At 36.8% G+C, this 19,937-nt stretch overlaps 1 pseudogene; it reads right to left on the minus strand.

Moving 5' to 3' along the window:
* Positions 1-5,812: 5,812 nt before the first annotated feature.
* On the minus strand, positions 5,813-19,535 carry LOC118158192 (annotated as a pseudogene).
* Between the last annotated feature and the right edge of the window lie 402 nt (positions 19,536-19,937).

A 19,937-nucleotide genomic window follows, 5' to 3' on the forward strand; every position in this document is an offset into this window, starting at 1 on the left:
GTCTTTAGAGGTCCATTTTGGCTCCAGTTCCAGGTTATGTCATTCTATTATACATCGTCAGAGGCAGGTGCTCAGCTTTAAATATTGACAGATTTTACAATAGGAACATGTTGAAGCTTCTAACTCTGCTAAATGTATTCATTTGACTGTTACAATAAAAAACTGTAAAAATAGTGGATTGGAAAGTTACAAACAGTATTATTGACACTGTATTGTCGAATGTCTGCACTGAGACCCCATGTACCATAGGTTTTATTTTTTAAAAAAATCATATTTATATACATTTACATAAGACTTACCCATTTTAAAATACATACACAGTAAATACCTAAATGCCTACTATTTTACAATAATGCAGATGAAACAATGTAAAAATGAGCAGCCTCATTTGATAAAAGCTTTGGATGTGCACTACTGCCAAATTTCTGATGACAGAGATGCTGGGAGGAAAGGGGAAAGTTGTTTTGTCTTTTTTTTTTAAAAAAAAAAAAAAAAAAAAGCAATTTAGGTTTTTTAATTTTTATTCTTATTTTAAATTAACCAATACATGAAAGAAACATCAGATCTGTTTTTCTGATAAACCTTTTGCGTTCTCTTCCCTATTACCCTGTTTGTGCAGAGTTTTAATGCTCTCTTTCATAAGTAGTGGTAGTGCACTTCAGGTAAAGGAGAAGAAAGAGATGACATCTAAAGGAAAAAATAAACATAAATTAGTAAGGTTTTTTCATTGTAATTGGATCCAGGATGCAAGAACTCTAGAAAATATTATAGCACTAAATAAGCTGTTGCATGTTTTACTGAAAATTGAGCATCTGAGGGAGACATGTATTTGTTCTTTAATCTTAGATCTATAATATAAATCTATTAATTACACATTTTGGTCTTTTAGTAATGTATACTAATTATTGGTCAAAACAAACTCTTGTATATGTTCATTTCAGAGCTGTTTTCTTTATGTTTTGATTCTGTATTTGTGGTCAGAGTTTCCTGCATCTTTAGACCTTTGCCTCTTTGGCACAAGGTCAAACACACATTTTAAGTGTATAAACTGAATTGATATACTCTGTGATTCTCCTTGTTCACTGCAGCTTGACAGCATTTACATTTTTTACCCTGATGATTTCTTTGCTGTGGACCAGCTGTTTCCAGATTACCATTCACATCTTTTTGAAACGCTTCTTCCCCATCTGTCTTTACAAAATCCTCTTTGTAATCCTTCATTGATGAAGTACACGGTTGATTTACCAAATCCCCCTTGACATTTCATTAGAAGAAATGTGAAACTGTAGCATGTGCTGTTGCACCAGCCCGTGGCAATGAAACTGTCCTGGCTGAGCCTTCTGACGCGGTAGTGACAAGTATTTTGTAAGACAGAAGTGCAGGGAAAACACACAGCCACCACGACAGAAAGCTAGACCATCCCATGTGTGCTAACTTCTTTGCAAAAATAAATGGCTAGGCAACAGTGGCACTGAGTGTTCTTTTTTATGGTCTTATTTATGATCTTGAGAGTATACTCAAACTGGGCTGTGTGGACTATGTTCATATAACTGTTCTGAAAATGTCAGTTCGTGTTTTATATAAACTCATCAGGGTGGTTTCAACAGATGTTTAAAAAATATCTGAAATATGACCTGAAAGCATGTGGATTGAATCCAGTTGTTGTGAAGAAACATCCAGAGACACTGTAAGATGGTACCTGGTTGGTATTGTTGGAATAAGCTATTTTGAAATATGAGGCTTTGACATTTTCTGTAAGAAATATGAGTAGCAAAATAAAAGAATTCTGCAGCCTGTCATCGTAGACCATCTCATTTGTTTTACATGCAACCCATTTGCAGCTCTCTTTTTAGTCTGCTCTACACACTCATAATGGTTTTTTACTCTTCTAAGAGTTCTCTCATATTGCTGTTGTGCAACAGCTCTTCAAACCTGCCATCTCCTCTGCTGCCTGGTTAGAATCAGTCCCATGTGCAAATACTTTAGTCACGGTAGTAACAGGCCTATTGATGTATTTTAGGCAAGGTGTTGCAAACCTGGGTCGCAGTCTGACCTGGATCTGAAAAAAATTCAGGAGATCTTATAATGAATAATCTCTTTTCTACAAGTATCAATCAGTTCCTTCCATGAAGAAACTGTTGCTCAGGAAATGTGATTACAAATTCTGAAAAGATTTCTGTAGTCCTTCACCAATTTCAGATAAATTCAGGCCATTGGTTTTAATATCTGATATAATAATAAAGGAAATATTTTCCCTGTATAATTTTTATATAATTTACTGAAATTCCAAACTATTTTAACTTGGTATCCAACCTAGGTGATATCTTGAAATTGCACTAATAAACAGCACATGTTCTAAAGTTCTAGTTGACACCATCTTGGTGCTTCTCTAAACGGATTCTATGGGACGTTAAAAGAAATAGCAGTACATTAGTTTTAGTCATCCTTACATATTAACCTTTACAATTTATACCTAAATTAGCTCTAAATTCTGATAGAGCTCTCAAGTGTTTAAGATCAGTATGTAATCAGCACGCTGGCCAAGCTACAAGCACCAATGTAAACATATATCACTGATACTTGAAACACTTGAAATACTTGATTTGCTCCTATAGAATTTGAATTTGTATAGCTTGAATAACTTTGTAAACATCTTTTTGCTCAGAATACCTAACTCCCATATGCATACAGTGCCAACTAAGTTTCACCACTTTTGTGGCGGTTTGTGGATGACTATTTTTAGACAATTACTGAAGCATAAACCAGGAATAAACATCTTAGAAAACTGTAAGTTAATTTTTATTAATATATACATTTTCAATTTCTTTGTTGCACTATTCAGACCTGTTGGAAAATACTGTCTTATGTGCTTGGCCTATTTTTGGCCTATTTTGACCTATTGCTTGGCATTCGAACTTCCTTTTTTGGTCATTATGTATTGCTTTCAACATTCTAAGTCTGAAGCATATAAGAGAAAAGATGCACATCTCTGCTATCAGTTTCTGCCTCCATTGAACCCATTGGGAGTACTGTCATTGACTTTATTGACATAACAAAGTAAGACCTAATTTATACATACATATACTTAAAAAAAGATTTACATAGTTTGTGCTCCATCACCAGCTTTGTAGGACCAGCTTGCCTATTTTAGAAAAATAATAATAATAATAAATCTGTGCTTATTTTTTAGTGGTGGCTTGAAGTTTTTTTTAACTACATGACAATTTTTCTACACCTGCAGTCTTCTGAGATCTATGAAGTAAGGCTGATACCATCAGCAGAATTCCTGAGCAATCTACATTTTCCAGTGGTAATATTTGCTGTTCATTAATGGTCTTTGAATATGCCAGAATTAGTAAAATTGTAATGGTCCCAAGCCTCTCCAGACTGAAGATCTAAAAATTGACTTTGTTGGGTAAAAACTAGGAACAGCAATTCCGTTCTTGCAGATCCTGGCATGTCTTGCCTATAATACACAATAGCTATCAAAGCATGTTCAATGGGGGTTTTCGTGCTGTCCAAAAACACTTTCCAACTCCTATGAGTAACTAAATGGAAAGAAAAAAAAAAAAAAAAAAAAAAAAAAAAAGCCTCTGTTACTGAGAAAATATTAGCATGAAATGGTGCCATATTGATGAAAGCTCTCATCATGTTAGTCTTTTCTGCAAAACTTGTGATGCAGCAGCAAACAGTATTTTTCTGCAGAACTCTGGAAGGATAACAGATTCATAGCCATATTTAAAAGAGAAGTGGTGAGAAATGAAACATGAACTCTGGTACTAGATTTTTTTAGCTGCATCCAACTCAGAATACCTTTTCTTTACCACTGGTCATTTCTGAATGATTTGGGAAGCATGAAATTCTCTGTAATGAGATTTTCTGTATAGGGGACATTCCATCCTAGTTTTATTCAGCTACCTGATGTTCTGAATGGATCCATATCTCTTATTAAAAGAAAAATAAATAAATCTCTTCTGCTTTACCAGATTTTTTCCCTCTCTTGAACTCCTGGTAGAACTATTTCAAGTTCTCATAAAGTAAATTCAGTGCCCTGTGCTCTCTCTCTCCCCCCCTGTTCTAGCTCTAAGTTTGAGAGCACACAATTGTGTTATGCTTGGTGAGCTGTCATCTGAAGAGAAGTTGCCTGTAAACTGTCTCACCTGCTAAGGTGGAACCAGCAGAGAGAGCCTGCTACTTGAGATGGGAAGGGAATGGCGTAGTATCTCCTGGACTGAGCTTGATGCTGTCGTCTTGATAAAGTACCCACCATAGTGAGTCTGTTTTCCACTGGAAGGATGGCTGTTAAACTGCTCTGTGACTTCCTCTGACATTATCTGGGCATGGTGCAGTAAAGAACTCATTCAAAGTCTCTGTGTCTGGTCTACTCTTGAATCTGCCTTCCTTAAGTAAGTACAGTTTAAAATTTAATTTTGTCGAAGTCCTAACAATGTACCTGTCATGATGTTTAAAGACCACAGTGTTCTCATCATTGGAAAATAGGAAGCCAAATTCTGGATGAAGATGTAGGTCTTCAAACCTACCTACTTTTAAGTCTACTGAGTTCTGGACCCAGCTCAATAATAAACTGTCTGGAAAATCTGCAGTAATTCGCTAAACCTCCTCTGCGCCTTAGTTCCCCATCTGTAAAATGGGAATAGTATCTTCTACTTTATAGTAAGGCTAAAAGATGAAGTCTATAAAAGTTTGTAATGTCCTTAGATACTACGGTAATGTGGGCCATGGAAATGCCAAGGAAGCTTGCACCTTTATTTGTGCAAAGGATTCTGCCTTGGAATGGATTCTTGTCTTATGACTTCAAAATTGCCAAAAAGTGCAGGATTAAAAGCAAAGCGTGCAAATGAGCAGTGGAGTCAATGGAATACAGTGATGCAATCAGTAAATTATTCAATCTGTATCTGCAATTATAAAGTAATCTTTTTTAAAAGGTGGGATACTTTAATGGAATTTAGATAGTTGTATTTTCCTGCCAAGTTTGTTAAAGAATTACAAAAAGGAATTGCTACTCTGTATTATGAGATATGAGTATTATTATGAGTATAATACTCTGTATTATGAGTATATTATACTGTAATATAAATCTATTCACAGACCTAAACTCTCTCATGAGGCAAAAAGGGCAGTATTTGAAATGGGACAACCTGTGTACTGGTACTTCTCAGAACTGACAGGTGTACTCACATGTTTTCTGTTGTCTGTATACCTGAAGGAATAGCTGCAGTGGGATTTTCCCCTTCTCCCTGCCTTCTTAAAATGATTTTAAAATTTCACTTATTTATTATTTATGATCTACTTGATACTTTTCAAGTCATTGCTGCATTAATGCATCTTTTAGAAGTGGAAAGATTTGCAGAGAAAATTAAGACTAATCTACAGAAATGGAATTAGTATCTGAATTTAAGTATTTGTTAACTGCTGGTTGTTATTAGTTCTTAGCAACTTCAGTTATTTGATGGTTTGAAAGCCAAGTAGGAAAATAAAGATGATAGTCCCTTGTAAATTCATCCTCCAAAAAAACTCCACCTAGCAGAGAGGTTTATGAGCTGAGAAAGGTGCTTAGATACTCCATGTAATCCTAGATGCATGTCAGTAAATTAATTCCTCTCTTTCTGAGTGTTTCCTTTGCTCCCTGACAGCCTGAAGCAAACATTAAAAAAAAAAAAAAAAAAAAAAAAAAAAAAAAATCAATAGTATACGAAGTCAGTGAGTGCTTTTCCATTCCCTAATTTCACTTTCCCAGCCTCCTTATGCTAGGTAGGTGAGCTCAGCCATGCCGTTGCAGGGCAAACATGCACTAAAAGACAATTTGGCATACTAGAAATAAAATCTTGCTTTTCAACAGTAAGTGCAGAGATGACTTTGTACCATCAGTTGCCATTTTCTGAGACTGCCCCGATGTCGTGTTTGGTCTGAACCCATATGGCAGCGTTTCAGAGGAGCCGGGCATCATGCTGATGCCGTGGACCTCACGGGGAGGGAACTGTTGTCACCAGGAGGGGCTGCATCTGAAGTTCTTGTCGCCGCTCTGTCAAGACACAGAGTTGTATTGGACAAAGCAAAATGAAGTTTGTGATTGGTAATCTGGCTGCCTGCTGCCTCATGGATATGTAGCCATACAGAGGTCACTTTAAAAACCTTGCTTGGTATTTCCTTTTTTTTAATACCTGTAACTGCCTCTTTTGAACAATGTGAATTAACATGTCTTCATGCATTGCATTCAATGTATATATTTTACTATGATAGTTAATAAATATTTAAAATAAAATTAATTGCTTCCTCAAGTCATCTCTCAGTTCCTAGTGCTAAAAGGTTGTTGTATTCTCTCTCAAGGATCTGCCGTGCCTAGAGATACCAAAGTAAAAAAATAAAAAGGTTGAAGAGGGATAAATGGCAGTCGTGGGTACAGATTAACCAGAAGTAGCACGAGCAAACTTGCCTGGGTGTTTTGTGTTGACATCTGTAGTAGTAAAGCTAAACTGTTGTAATCAAAGTTTTCATCCAGTGCTACAAGTGAACCATATACACCACTTTCTAGAATATTATCTGCATATTCTCGCAGGCCAATAGCTTGTATCCAGCATGTGACTCGATTGTTGCTCCACACCAGCACATCTGAAAACAACACTGCCTCAGTCTCCTGGTCACTGATAGCGTCCAAAGTACAGGTGCATGCATTCATACTGCTTTAATTTAATATGAGGAATACCAGGAAACTATTAATATAGCTTTAATGGCGTCAACATCTCCCAGAACCCCAAAGTGTGGGAGTAACTGTGGTTTTAGCTACCTTCATGTTGAATGTTTATTCTGAATTGGTTCCAAGGTGCCGCCAGAGGGCATCTGCAGAACACAATTCCTTCCACCTCTTCTAGATACCTCGTCTCCGTTTGTTTATCAGGTGTAAGATGACTTGCTCTCTGTGACTTGCTGAGACAAGCACCTCACTTCCAGACAGATGAACTTAAAGCAAGAGAGTAACAGAAAGTAAGAAGCCCGAGAAAGGACAGTGGTGGAATTAGCACCCCCCAAACTCTTTTAAATTCTTAGGTAAGATTTTACAGTTTAACAGTGCAAGGGCACAGGAGAAATAACAATTCCTCAAGGCTTCACTTGAGAGTTTTGTATTAAACACTTTGAGAGTTAGGTCAGCACCTACCATTTTATAACTTGCCAGAAAGCAAACGAGGAGTTCACGGTTTTTAGTTTTGAAAGCTGGTAGCGCTGTTTAGGACCATGCCAATTATAAAGCTAAGGCAACAAAATGAGCTTGGAAAACATTGTTGAGGATTTTTCTCTTAAAAATAAAAAAAAATAAAAAATAAAAAATCTACCCTGTTTGTTAGATTAAAAGAAAATCACTCACACTGATCTCTGTACTGGTGAGTGGGAAATGCAATGCTGTGTTTTGTGTTGCTCAACGATGGGGATTGTTCATGAACCCTTTACAGAGGTACAGCTAAGGTAGCATTTCCTGGGAGCTTCATTCTCCATCGCCTGGCCAAGAGCATCCCAAACTTTGGGGTCAGGATGTGCTGAAACACAGTGTGGCAGCCAGGGATCAGCAGGACCAAATCCTGCTTGGGACCATGTCTAGCTGACTGATGCCTGGCAGGGTGCACTAGATGGGGGTTATTACCTTTCTCCTGAAGCAACTGAGGCACCACCAGGACCTGAGACCAATAACCAAATCCCCGCAGGAATCTCCAGCCCAGCCCAGCTCTGCACCCACTTCCAGGTCTCTGAGCAAAAGAGCACTTTCCCTGCAGCCATTCACCCTTCTATTTCCTCCACTTTTTTTTTTTTTTTTTTTTTTTTTTTTTTAAGCTCTTCTAACCAGCTTTGCGCTTGAAAGGTGTTAACCGTCAGAAATGCTTAAAGGAATCAAAGGATTTGCTTCTGACAATGGGAGAAAACAACAACCCTCATTGCTACATAAAAAATGAACTGTGCAGTGAGGCTGCAACTGCTCTAGGGAGCTTTGCACAGAACATACTTTTAAACCAGCTGCTAGATTTTCCAATCAGGTCAGTTCTGTTAGGAGCTATTCCTATATTTATCAAGTAGTTGCCTCAGTGGCCACCCCTCCAAGCAACTTTTTCTGTGGTGCACATTGTGAAGTAAGAAATCAAGGGCAAATTCAACAAGCTTCAAAAAGCAGGAGCATAGTGTTAGGGCCCTGAGTGCTCCAATGTTCCAGCATTGCCTCCACAGGTCCCAGTGAGCTGCAGGCTGTTTGGCCTTCTTCTGAGACTGAAGAAGGGGTTAATAGTGTGAAGCTTCAAAAGAACAAACATTCTCAGTATTCATTCCCAGGAACTATCACCTGTTATTTCATGCTGACTCATTTCTCTTCGCTTTTCCAGTTCTTTTCTATCATAATTCAACCTCTTTAAACACATGATTCCATATTGCAAGCTTTTTCTGTTATTTAAAGAGAAACATTTACAGAATTAATAAAGAAAATTTTGAAGATGGGAACATATTTAGGATGTATTTCCTGCATGTCACATGAGGTGTTTCATGGTTCTAATTTGGCAAATCTTGAGGCAAGAGGGGAAAGTGAAATCATTTAAAAAAAAAAAAAAAAAATCCACAGATTTTAAAAATGAAATGACAATGTTTGAATACATGTTATAGTGTAAGTGTTTGAATACATGTTGTAGTGTAAGAAACCCCAAACATTAAAAATTGTATTCAGAAAAAGTCTGCCCTTGGGAGCTCAGTGAAATTGTTTGTCAAGTCAGTCCTCAAAAGTTGTCAAGTCAGACAGTAAATTTAATAAAATCCATTTCTTGTCACATAAACATCATTCCCCCTAAAGTCCAAATGTCTTTATTTCCATATTTCCAATTTAGCTTCCTGGCTATATCCCTAGATAACCTGAGCAATGTCAATTTGCTGGTACTGTGTACAGCCTTTAAGTGCTACACACAATAATTTTTCATTACTGTGAGATCTCAGGGCTTCAGATGTTAGTCTGCCATTTTCTGATACTTTAAACTGCTTAATAAATTATTAGTGGTTCTCTATTGTCGTGGCTTTATTTATACATTAATGGTTCCCTGCTCATTATGAAATGATCCATGCAAGTATATTAGTTATGAGAGAGAATTGTGATGCTGTAGCTATTACTAAAGGAATATCTCCGTTCACATTTCTGACACTTAACATATACTTTTAGCTGTAGTTTTCCAAGCCAGATCAACAAATAGCCAGTGCTGTTATTCTGTGCAGCACTGAGCACTGCATCACACACAAGAGGCTTTATACATGCAGTCTTTATGCAAACATACCGATGAAAGCTGTCCATCATTTTTAAGTGCACACACAGATCTTTCCTTGTCAGATGGTCTAACATCCTTGCATCGACCAGACACTCCATAAAATACCTGCAGTACTGAGGTAAACCAAGACTGGGGAGCCATTCGTTACTTATCCATTCGTGGTTCATATCGCCATAAGCCAGTGTCTACAGAAAAATTAAAGGTAAAGAAAAAAGGGGAGATAATTTCTTAAGCTTGTTCATGGTTGCACCATGGACTGAAGAGCATATATCAGTATACTCTGGTTTTAGTTAGACTTCTTAGTTTAGAAAATCTGTCTAAAGGAAAAAATAATAATAATAAATAACATTTTTTCATTGTATCAATATTTGAGTTGTTAGCCACTGTGAGATATTTGTTACTAAAAGCAATGCTTTGCTTTTTTCATCTTTTTTTCTAATCCTTTCAAAATTCGAACAACTGTTGTAATACAAAATCATAGTTTCAATTTTGAGTTTTAAATGCTTGCAAACATATTACACAACCAAAATGTGTTTGTTTAATGGTCTTAGTGGCTTTCAGTTAAACTTCTGGATTATTCTGTTAATCAGATATTTTCAGCTGTTGCCAGCTTAAACCAAAATGCATCATATGCAGAGCTCAATAAATTAATTTTTTAAAACAGGAGCAAGCCAAATTCCTTATGGAAGCTAGGCCTGAAGCTACTATACTACATAGCTGAGATTTCAAGAGGGTGATGAAAAATAAATGTGAAACAAGCATATGAATGTTGAGATATTTTTTATATGGTTTGCATAATGAAGTTAAAAAATAGACACATTTTATATCATATTAATGTCAATTATTTCAGCACTATTGCAGTTTAACAGAAAAAAAATAAAAATAAAAAATAATAATAAAAAAAAATAAAAAATTAACACCTCCCTAAGAGGGTGGTTCTCAAAACTGATTTTCAAGTCTAACTACTTTCTTTATTTTGGTACATCTGCTGTCATAGACAAAAGGATAACAGTGCAAGCTAGGTATACTTTCTGTGGGGGAAAATACAGTACTCCCCTATCTCATTCTTGTGAGATTTTGAAGAGAAGAGGAATGCCATAAGTAAAGACAGTAAGATTGTGTGTGTTATCTATTATGCAGGGAGAAGGAAATTTAAGAATTTAATTATTTGATAGTCCAACTAAGAAGAAAAATATCATTCCTTATTATACAAGACAATCTGTAGACTGATGTTTGAGTATGATTTATACAATTGTGACTCTGATTTTTTCTAAAAACATCTGGTGTAATTTTAGAAATGTTGGCTCTCTAACTCAGCACATTTTATTAGCCTATTCTCAAAACTGAGGATAATCTTTTCTTGGTTTAGTTGGGAGGTAGAATCTCTCTCTAAAGTATCTCTAAAATGTATCCAGCTGAAAATAGTTAGACTTTCTGTGTCTCTGTGGATTTACCAAGCAAAAATCATGGGCATAATAGGATGTGGGAACATAAGGAAGTGACCTAACACGTTTACCTCTATGACCTTACTGGTGCCACTAAGGGACATGGCCTAGTGACAGCACCTGGTAGGTCAGGTTGATGGTTGTGTTAGGGTTAAGAAACAATTCTTGATAATGGGATGGGAGATTCATAGCCAAATATTATCATGTATATAATAAAGGAAAACATAAATAAATGATAGAAGGATGGAGCAGTGACAAGACGAGCCTTGACAGATAGAACAGGAACAACTTGAGCCTTGTTAGGAAGATAAGATGGATAAGGTGGGTTAGGACTGAAGCCAAGAACTAATTAAAGTCAAGAACCGAAAAGGAGCATGCGCCAAGGAGAAGAGGTGAAAAGTTTAACCCTGAGGATGACTCCTTACTTCATCTGGACGACACCCGGGACTACCACCAGAGAGCACCACGCATGTGCAAATGGGAGGAGAGATAATTAGCATACGAAGCGAGGCTGATGTTGTAAATATTAATGAATACTAATGAATATGTAACTTTTAGGATATTAATAGCGATCGGGATGTAACGGGACTTGAAGCCAGATTTGGGCACCTGCCCCTGGTTTCCAGCGCTGAATAAAGCACCTTCATATAATCACGTTGTGGTTATGTGTCTGCTACGCTAACAGTTGGATGATCTTGAAAGTCTTTTCCAAACTAAATGATTCTCTGATTCTACTGTACATGTCCTGAAGCAGGGACGCTGCCAAGCATACCTATCTGCCATGATGCAAAAACCTTTTCCCATCCTGTGATTCCCCACATGGCAGTGGGTCACCACACTGGGCCTGACTCAGAGCTGGGTTTTGGGCCTCCATTCAAACCATGGCTGCTGCTCCTTCATTTTGTAGCATATGCTAGTCCAGGATAAAAACAAACAAACAGGAAAAAAAAACAGGGATAGTTAGGCCTGCAGAGGGGAGTTTTAAAACATGTGGACTAGAAACAACCCCCTCATCGAGAATTCCTGTAAGACTAGTAGAGAAAATGAGACTGCACACGTTTGTGCATATTCAGAGGACAACTGTCCTCCAAGTGGAATGCATGGACACAGTCTCCTCTATTGATATGACTGGCAAATGCTTTATGCTGGCATTTGGGTTAGTCCAAATGCCCTCATTCTTTCAGAATATTTTGGGCCATCAAACTACTTGCCTTCTGGATATCAAGATACTTGCAGCTATTTATTCTGGGTCCTTTAATCCTTGATGCTTTAATCCTGAGAGGTAAACAGATTAGCCGGGCATGTAAAATAAAAGACTGTGTTGAGAACCCTGAAAACACTATGTTGTACACTCTAACTGCAATTTCTTTTAAGAAAAATATTTATAACATGTCCAGAGTTTTGTTTTTGTTTTTGTATTGAAGTAAAATGTACACATTACAATTCACTCATGAGATACTATCATACTCCTATACTATACCATACTCCTTTTTGCCTACTAATAATGAGTTAATTATGTTATTGTTAACTTTTCATTCAAAATAACAATAATAATAATAATAATGTGAAAGAGTCATACCTGAGCCCAGCTGCCTTCTTCAGACTCTTTCTCTGCTATCAGCAGGAAGCAATTAGTAAAGCAAGTAAAAAGACGATAAAAATGAGTTTTAAAGAAGATGTGTTTTTCATGCATATGGTAAACTTAACACAAATGAAAACATACATGTAGAATGAGCTCATAAATATTGTAACCCAAGTCACCAGCAATGCCCTGAGATGAGCTATCTGAAGAATTACAAGACTAAAACTATAAAATTTTAGCAGGGCAAATCTAGCTCTTTTCAAGACAGAAAATCTTTACAGCTTGGTGAAACTTTACAGCAGTATCTCAAACACTTTGTACGGTTTTACAATCAAAACACAATCATTTTCTTCCCAAAATCAGATGTTATAAATGTCATTTTCCATTTCCAGTTAGATCTCACAACGTTCACAATACAAAGCTGTGTTCTAGTGAATGGATTGAAAATTGCTTTTCACACAGCAATTTTATGGCAAAAAAAAAAAAAAAAAAAAAAAAAAAAAAAAAAAAAAATTGCTCTGGCTGACCAGTTAAACAGGATCAACTCTACTTCTGGCTGATTGAGTGTTATTATATTTGTTTTTTTACCAACAACAATAAAGCTGAAAAGTACCTTGGTTGTAAAAATAAAATTATTAATTAAAATCTACTTCATGAATGTTCATGAGAAAATACAGAAGCAAAAAGAAAATACCATAAGCATACATTTCCATGAAGTAAGTAGTCTTTACTGCATTAAAATTTAGCTTTTGTACCTCTCTCACCATTTATGGGTTAGGCTGACTGTAAAGTTTTCCAAATTAAATATTTTTTCAGACAACTCATTTTTGGATTGCATTGCATCGTGTTTTATAAACACTATTATGGAGTTGTTATGGACTAATGGACTGCTAAAATGAGACCTAAAATAACATATGTTTCAAGGAAAAGAAAAAAAAAATAAATAAATAAAATGTATTCATATTTGTGTGTCCCCTGAAGCAGGGAGATGTTTGATAAAAGTAAATAAAGAAATGACACACTCCATGCACCCTAAATAAAAGACCACAACTATGCTAGTAAGGACATGAAAGACTCTGTGTTCATGAAAACTCCGAGTTGTGTTATGCACCTTTCTCAATACTTTTCTTATTTTTTCTGGTTCATCAGATACAAGATTATGTTTAGAAGGGTACCCCTTCAGAACAGGGAAATGTTGCATCTGAAACTGCAATGATTTCATTTCACTAAATGAGGTTTCTTATTGGCAGGAAAAAGCAATGTAAAGCTCCAAAGCTGTTTTTACTTTCATACAATATTTGCAATTGCAACACAATTTGTAATTTCTTTTTCTGAGAAATGGTGGAATTGTTCTTTGTAATGTCGTGCTTGGGAAGCAGCCTACAGAGGCTATGGCATCTGTGTTAAAGCAGATGCATCATAGTTCTCTTCTGAGCACTGAAACAATGCATAAATGTGAATGGAAAGACAAACCGTTTTAGCTGGAGCAGCAAGATTTTCCATTTCTTCATGGGTCACCCAAACATTGCCTGAGGGCTATGAACAAGGCCCACACGGAGGGAGGAGGGATCCACATTAGGTAAGCAGTGGTAAAGAAGAAAGGCTGTAAGTTAACTGTAAGTTAACAGCGTATGGCATCACCATCAGCACAAAGCCGATCTTGCCTCTACCGAGCTGCAACTAGAGACAACTTCAGACAACTCGGTTTGCATCTTTGTTAGAGAACAGACATAAGCCTGAACAGACGTGATGGATTATTTCAGCTAGGACTGATGGATGAACACAGTCAGAAGGGAAAGAAGAATTAAAGCTGCATTTCACGTGCAAGGGACAATTACAGCCTTTAGGTCATAGCTCTGTCTGAAGGTAAGCTTCATTTCTCAAAGATTTTCCAGCCTAAATATTCTGCACCCATCACATGCTCATATTGTAATCTAAATAATGATTGCTTCCCCCACATTTCTGTGGGAGATCAAAAACATCAAGAGAATACATTTGTTAGACTGTTTTTCCTCATTGTATTGTTTTCAGTCAGATCATTACTAGGGCAATGAGATGAGGCAGGGAGGGGGTGTGGAAGCCTGCTGTGCATAAGGTGAAATGTGCTGGACTTTCTTGAGAACTGCAGTAAATTAACTCCTTTCCTGAGAAAGACGAGAGCCAGAAAGACTTGGGATTCAGAAATGCCCAGTCCAGGGCAGCGCAGCATCATGCTGCCAATTACTTAATGAGAAGTCAAGAGCGAAGCAAAATTATTCCCAGTGTTTCTAGCTCAAATGTGCTGTATTCTTATTTCGTAAATGACAATTCTCTTATGCTTTGAAATAACAGAAAGTCAAAATGGATTTTGATAAATATTTTTTTTTTAGTAATTCAACACTGTGTTGAGTCTATTATATACACCTGCATTACAATTCATGATATTAGCATGGTTAGGATATATATAGCCATTCTGTGCAGAAAAAGTATTAGATGGGGAACTCTAATTTTTAAAGGATCTTAGCAGCGTTAAGATGAAAGGCCAGTCAAGGCCAATCAGAACATTCGTGTCCTTTTGCCCAGTTTCTCTACTGCTTATACAGTTAAGTGGTTCTGTATCAATTAGTAAACCCCTCAAATGTATCTCAATTTTCATTTCCACCAAAAGATTCTTGATGAATTCCACAAAGATTAGAGATTAAAAAATATAAATATTAGTAGTAGTGGTATTAACATTGTTTTATCATCATTACTTTTCATATTATTATTATTTAGAAATCTGTGCTGCACTACTTAAGTAGTAGTTTTTGTTCTTCACTTCTACACCATGTTTTCCAATAATCAAGCCTCATTTTTTAACTTTTTATTGTTGTTGTTTTGTTTTGTTTCAGTCTTTGTTGCTTCTTTCATAGCCATCACCTTACCTTCAGCCTCTCAGCATGAAAATCCCCTCTTGTTATCTTTTTTTCTTTTTCCCCCTCATCAGTTTGGCCTGTTTTTCTTTGCTTTCCATTAGGAGGTGCTTTTATCTGTAGCACATACACTCTTGCTCTGCCCCAGTGTACTTTCATGCTTTTTTTTATACACTCCCCTCTTTCCTTTCAAACCTGTTTCTTCTCTACTTGCTTCTTTCCTGTCTGCTCCGCTCTCTCCCCTTTCCCAACCAAACGTACATGCTCCACTTCTCCCTTCCGTGCTCTGCCCTCACACTTCCAATCACTGCTTCTCTTAAAAGCATGAAGAACCTAAAAGAAGCCAACTCAGACTGGAAAATATTTGAAAGGATCCAAAAGGGGGAAAGTGAACAAGATTCGTAATAGTTGAATTCCTAAGTAACCTCTTCCCTCTCCTGCCCTCGCCCACCCCACAAACAAAAATATGATAAACAACAAAAGAAGAGAAACACAATCTGATTTGGTTGGGAGATTTGACCTGAAGGAAGAGAAAGGCAGGTAAAATTACAAATAAGGCGCTCAATACTGATAATTTAAATAACATCAAGGTTAATCAAAAGCACATCTTAAAAAAAGGTATACACTAAAGGAAAAATATCAGCGATCAACAATTGAGTGATTGATGAACAAGTACTTGGAACTCTTTAGAGGACAGTTCACAGTGATTGTGAATTGTGTGTTACCAGAATCTCTCTCTAACTACAAAAGCCTTTCTGCAGACTCCTGCAGAGTGAAGTGGGAAAAAAGAAGCTAGCTGAACAGGACTCACTGTTCTGAATGTTGGAGGCGCTGATGGACTTGTGGGTGATACCATCTCCTGGATTGCTGATCAGAGTTTTCAGCAATGAAGAGGATTGCTGATTCCAATTTCACTTTGAATCCCAGTATCGGACAAAGCAGACATAATAGCTCCACTCTTCACATTGGCATGGCAGCCAGCAACATACTAAGCTGGCATTCCTAGCCAGAGCTGTAGAGATAAAGGTACACAATTGTTCAAGGCATAGCTTAACTTCTCTCATGAAATTTATCATTTATCTGTCAGCCTGAATAAGCATGGTAGTACACACAAATTAGTGTAACAATCATACTGTCTATTAAAATGAAATTGTTTTAAAACCATTGCCATGGTTTCACATTAACTATTTTTTTTATTTTATTTTATTATAAGCCAGAACGCAAGGGATGCTTTGGATTATTTTTACAGCTATGTTTCTCCATCACCTGGGCTACTCCTTTCCTGTACCTTTTACAAGCAAATCGTGGCACAAGTCAGTATTACTGGTGGTTTGATAGTCTTATTGTACACAAAAAACAACCTAATAAGAATTAAGTCATTTTTGCCCTTTTCTACTAAAATGGCTTTCTCTCTCTTTCCATGTTAGTCCCTATGGTGTACTTGTGGGCACTATCTTACCCTTCCCAGCTCATTTTTTCCAAGCACAGTGCAGATAACCTGGTGAGGACTGGGCTGGGCTGATATGGTGTCACACTGCTGCTGGAAATATTGGTTAGAAGTCACAGCAAAATGTGAACACAGCTACAGAAGATATGTACTTGCCACTTGAAGTTTTTTTTTCCTTATGTTAGACTTAGTAGACTAAGTCAGCAGCAGCCCTGTGTTTAATTTCTAACTGTGATGAAGTATTGTGTGGCTGGTAACAAATCTACAACTTACCTGGGAAATATTTACTTAAAACACAGCTGTTAGGTCACTTTTATGACACAGAGAAAACAGAGTAGAATGTCAGATTTCAAAAGAGCTCAGGTTTTTCTGTACTGACTGTTCTGATGTATCAGTAAGCTTGAGGAATGACTGCATCATGTCTCAAAAAGCTCTTTCCGCTGATGGATGAGCAACTGCACCCCATCCAATGCTAGTCTGAACCTGAAAAATATGCTCTAATCCCAACTAACTGCAATGAAATGCAAAGTTTCTAAAAAGTCAGAAAATGAAAACAAAAATTAAATAGATTACATCCAGCTGTGCTTAAACAAAGCCCCATGTGGAAACTATGCAAATGTATTTAATATTCACATTAAATTACACATTTTTTCATACATGCACTTGAAAAGCAGGAAAGCATAAGCATTGGGAGTTATTCACCTTGCAGAAATAGATTGATATGTTTGCTGTTCGTTGGGTAACTTAGTTCTTTAACAAATTAGGTAAATTTGTTCTTTAAATTTGTTCATCAACCAGTTGTCTCTATCAGAAAATTAAGGTAGATGAAAACAGTTCCTAAAAGCAGGACACATTCATCATGCTAGGCAGCAAATTGAGAGATCAAGATTGATATACTTCTCCACCATTATTTAAGAAAAGTCGCAATTCTTAAAAAATATCTCAGCTGTGCCTGTGCTACATACAAATGACCAGAATAAAGGCTAATGCTGAGAAGGTGAGTGCTGAAAAGTTTGGAAAACATCACAGCTGCGATCTTAATTTGGTTCTTTAGTTCCTTTAATATTAATTTCAGTTTTTATTCCAAGGGTCACACATTACATTTTCCCTAGGAGAGTATGAAATGTAGACAGAGTTCATCTGCTGACTGAATGGACCTATGCCCTCTGAATAAATTCAGTACTTCTGCCTTCTTATCATTTTTGTCATTAGTATGCTATTTGGATTGAATATCACTGCATAAACTTCCATTTGGGCTACTCTCACTATGTTTCTCAAGAAGTTCATAGATACCAATTTCTCTTTATTACCTGTCTTTGAGACAACAGGAAGAATATCCTATTTTGCAGCTAAGATTCAAGACTAAAAAATAAATAATAAATAAATAAATGATTAGGGCTTAAATTGGTAGAAATGTCTTCACATTTTACATCACCATGTAGAACATTAAGGGACAGATTATTTTCAGTACTTAGAATTGTCTAGACCTTCGCATGTTCACCCTTCAAGCAAATCAGTTTTGATTGTAATAGTGAATATTTCTGACTGATACAAATCTAACTACAGAACTGTCAAACTGTCATGAAGAAGTCCGTTAGCAGCCAAATTAACAAATGCTCTATATTAACAGTTTGTTTGTTTTGGAAGTAAGATATAATCTGATTTCCTAAGGTCATGTTTGAACATTTGAACTGCCTTTCTGCAGTTTTCACTTCATCTTTTTCATTAGGAACCTTCAATTACAACACGAAGAAGTTTTGTAGATGCCAGCTTCTTTCTTTCCTCATGCTTTACTTATTCCCTGAACATACTTCTGTTAAAGTTTTTGAGGAGGGCTATTTTTTCTGGTTGAAGGGAAAAAAAGCTCTGCTACTTTTGCCCAATTTTATCAATGGGTGATAACCACGACAGACATGAGAATGGGTGGGAATATATTCAGATGCTTGGTACAAACAAGGAAGAGATGTTACTCCTTTAGACAACAAAGAGCTTATATCTGCACAGAGCTGGTACAGCCTTGCCATATAGAAGTGATTATCCATGTGCGTAAGAACGTCCTTACTTTCTGCCTTCTTGTCCCATCAAGGTCTGGGTAAGTGTTTTTTGAAAAGTTCCTTCACATAAAATAGACATTGATTTTTTGTCAAAATTGGTGGAGAGTTCTGCTGAATGAATTTCTCTTGATGTATTCCAAAATCCATTCATGCACACTCCAAATAAAGGAGAGCCTTCTGCAGCTAGATCTGTTTTCAGAGATGAAGGAACTGCCTGTCTAAATCAGAGGGATTTCAACCTGGTAAATTAGCCCTTTCCAATATTAAATTTGAAAACAGACCAAAGTCACAAATTTGTTAAATTCATTAAAAATTCTGCAAGTATAGTTTTTGTGTTAAACTCAAATAAAATTTAATAGCTACTTTTTCTCCTTAGCACACCATCCTGTATAAACTGTCTTTGGATTTTTTACATATTTAGGGACAGAGAAATTACGATATTTCATGAATTTGGGATTCAATTCCAAGTGCAATAGTAGGGCATGCTCAAGTGACAATAGTCCTCTTTACCCCAACCCCACTCCCCTGTGCAATCCCACCTTGCTTTTTTCATCTCCAGTCTCTGTTTCACACCACCCAGTGTCAAAATCTGCTTAGTGCTGATGGCACAGTGAGCCAGGGAAGGAGGCAGAGACTTCAGCAATCTCTTCTGAAATCTGTAAGGACAAGGGTGCAGAAGCAGCCTGCCAACGTGACTTGTTTTGAAGCTGTGACTAACGATTACCTTCAGCCAGGCAACCACTGTCAGCCCATCCCACTGGGCGAAAGGCAAGCCCTTTCTCTGAGCTTCTTCCAGAAGTTCATGTCTAAAAATGGATCAAAAAGTGTTACATACACAGAGTGGTGCATATGGACAATATAGTTACAACCATGTCTTGTTGTTAAGGGTAACAATAGGTTAGTACAATGACACTCATAGGAAGGGCATAGAAAATGCAATGAACGATACAGCTCCTTCCCATTTTGGAATGTATTCCTTATTCTATTCCCTACTCTTTTTTTTTTTTTTTTTTTAATCTTCTTGGTGCATTTTGACATCCTTTTAACATACAAAAGGATGTTAGGTGGTTTCTACCCATTCTCATCTGAAACAATAGAGATCTGGGGTAACCTGTTAAAAGGATCACCCAGATAACAGAAGACATTGGGGAACAGAGGAAACTGTGGGAGACCTCCTGAGACTAGCTTAGCTATGGTCTGGTAATGACCCAGAATG

This window comes from Oxyura jamaicensis, chromosome 1 (genome assembly GCF_011077185.1).
Source record: "Oxyura jamaicensis isolate SHBP4307 breed ruddy duck chromosome 1, BPBGC_Ojam_1.0, whole genome shotgun sequence".
Lineage (NCBI taxonomy): Eukaryota > Metazoa > Chordata > Aves > Anseriformes > Anatidae > Oxyura > Oxyura jamaicensis.